We start from the raw sequence: 3,295 nt of genomic DNA on the forward strand, positions 1-3,295 counted from the left end.
TAACCTTTTGGCAAAGGCTCATCAATGAGAAGGAACTATCGGCAGCGTTGTTTGATTTCGACATCTACAAAGGAAAAGGAGAAAGATAGATTAGAATATGAATCCCTAATTATCACCCAATAAGAAAAATTAGGGCTAGGATCCAACAACAATATTACATCTTAGAAAAGGGATGCCGTAATCTAAATGCAAATAATTTGAAGGTAAGTGAATAACGATTCACTAATTCTCCATCATGAAAAACCTAACTCTAAGTTCTAAATGTATTGAGAATTCCTAGGTTCGGATGAGATTCATTGAAACTTTTCAATGGCATGTTTAAATCTCGATATGCCCCTCTCGTTTGTGACTGGGATACCGAGGATCACAAAGCGGGTGTGAATTACCATGCAAATTCACATGGTGCCTTCGTTGTAACGATCACCTATTCGATGTGCCGGTAAACCACACACGCTCCATCGAACTATGATAAACAATGAATCACCCTTTGCCACTTTCGCTTAGAACCAATTAGTGTGCCGGTAAACCACGCACGCTCCACTAACTTCTTAGCAAGGTGCAAAGTGTAATTTCATGGGATTGCATCAAATTCACTTTTCCTAAAGTAACTAAGATTGGGAAATTTTTAGAAAACATGTAGTTACTTTGTATTTCTTATTATACTTTTAATGAGAGAATGAGGTTGCCCTATCCTACCCGTTCGGCTAACGACCCTCCACCGATCAAGCAAGCGGTGGGTGTGAGTGTACACCCATTAAGCGCCATTTTATAGGCCGCAACCTTATACCCACCTTATAGACCGACTTCATGAATGAGACCTACTAACGGTAAGACTAGCATTTTAATTATACATATATATATATATATATATATATATATATATATATATATATATATATATATTTATTAAGCTTGTAATAATATAATAGTATAGGGGTGTATTTTAAACATTTCAAAAATACTATGGTTTTAATCTTCAATTAAAATTTTCGAAATTTAATGTCACTTAAATTAAAATTTTAATTATTAAAACTCTTGATTTAATAATTATCTTAAATTAAAGTATTAATTTAAATTATCAAATCATAAGGGATTATCTAAATCTAAAAGATAATTGCCATTTAAACATTTAAGTTATCCTAATCCCTTAAATCCCTCTATAAATTTCGAAAATAGGGATGGGATAGTTCATGATCTTTAATTACCATATTTAACTATCAAAGGATAATTACAAGATATGAGATTATCCAAATCCCTAAAATTTAGGATCTTATCTTGGGGAAGGAGGCAAATCTCGAAATCTAAGGGTTTGCAAACCCTAGATTTCGAAATCTTGGATTGAAAGGAAAGGATTCAAAAACCCTTTCAAGATTTTCGCAAATTAGGGTTAGGAAACCCTAATCTCGAAATCTATGGCCTCCTAGGGTTTATTGGCTATAAACCCTAATTTGTCAAGTTCATACAATTGAATAAAACTAATTGAAAACAAGTTAACCAAAGGCTCTGATACCACTGATGGGTTTTATACAAACAATCCTAAGTGTGCATGCGACCCTAGTTTGGATCTATGTTTTCACTATTAAATACACAACATTATGAACACAAGAATAAAACCCTAATGTGCATTGCTATTTTCGAAATTAACATATAAGGTTGGATTACATACCTCTTGTTATTATATTGCAATAACAACTTAAATCTTCAAATCCTAAGTCTTGAAAGCAAGCACCACAAGTGTAGTGCCTCTAATGGCTCACAAACACCACAAGCAATTGGAGAGGATTAAGATAGAGGAGGGAGGAGATGAAATTCATCCTTTGGACCTCTTAGGAGCATGTGCACGAATTCTAAAGGCCTAGGGGTCTTTATATAGGGTTTAGATTAGGGTTTCAGTCCTTATCCTTATCCAGTTGCTTGCCCACCAAGCAACCACAAGATAAGCCTTGAAAAACCCTTATCCTCTTATCCTTGGACGATTTTAAGGATATCTTTATCCTTGAATTTGTCCATCCTTTAACAAGGATAAATATTGCCCTATCTTGCAACGATCTTATAATTACAATTCAGCCCTGTAGTTTAATTAATTACACTTGATCACAAAATTAATTCCTAATTAATTATTGACCAATATTAATTAAACAAATATGATTTTTCCTTTAATATATTATTCTTATAACATATTAATAAATCACAATAACCTCTCTCTCTATTTAATTTCTCCAGTCAAGTTGCTTTGGTGAAGGCAACCCAAAAGGACCATGCACAACCGGGTCAAGTACTTACCAAATATGGTTACGGGCTTAGACACTAATCCAACACTGTAAGCATAAATGCTTAGTGAGTTCCCCAAAATACCACACACAACACATACGCCACTCGAGGCTATAATACGACCCTCCGGTCGATGTGTCTTAGCGGGACCCTCCAGTCACGTAGCTCGTTGGACCCTTTGGTCCGGTCATAGCTCGTTGGACCTTCCGGTCCGGTCTATATCATCATACAACATACAAATATCACATAGCACATAATCACATACATAACACATAAGACCCTCTGGTCATCGCATAGTACAACTCTAGGTAACGTATAGTGACAAGACTCACCTCGATGTCTCGGTAAGTATCTGACTCGGAAGAAATGTGATCTAGCCTCCGCCTAATCACATAAAGTAAATACTCCCATAAATACGACTGTACTCAACCCTAAAAGTCAACAAGGTCAACGGTCAAACTTTGACCCGACTCGGCGAGTGCACGAGGGCGACTCGGCGAGTCTACACGTGTCTACTGACTCTCTTAGACCCTCTCTTGGCATGTCGAGTACTTCCCTGGACTCGACGAGTTCCACCTGGCATGAATCGCGGGGCCACCACGACTCAACTCACTGAGTCTCAAGAACAACTCGGCGAGTTCCAACTTGAACTCAGATCCCTGACTCACCGAGTCATTCCCCCAACTCGGCAAGTCCACTCACTGAGTGATTAACGGTCAACCTTCATACTACTCGTCGAGTCTGTTCTTCGGACTCGGCGAGTTCATGCCATGCACAAACTCAAAACAACTTCTGAGGTCAGATCTGTTCCATACAATCATAAATCTGGCCTCCCCAAGCATGATAATCACGTAAAGTTCGGACCTTGGCACTCATATAACATCTAAATGGTCCAAAATGGTGATTTAGCCCTAAAAATGACATTCCTAGTCCATGGCTCCCAAAAGGACTCATAAAGCTCCAAGGGTTAAGGCCTCTGGACCTCTTTGGGTCCAGATCCAGAACACAAACTCGAGAAGGGACC

Source organism: Lactuca sativa, chromosome 3, assembly GCF_002870075.4.
Source record: "Lactuca sativa cultivar Salinas chromosome 3, Lsat_Salinas_v11, whole genome shotgun sequence".
In the NCBI taxonomy this organism is placed as follows: domain Eukaryota; kingdom Viridiplantae; phylum Streptophyta; class Magnoliopsida; order Asterales; family Asteraceae; genus Lactuca; species Lactuca sativa.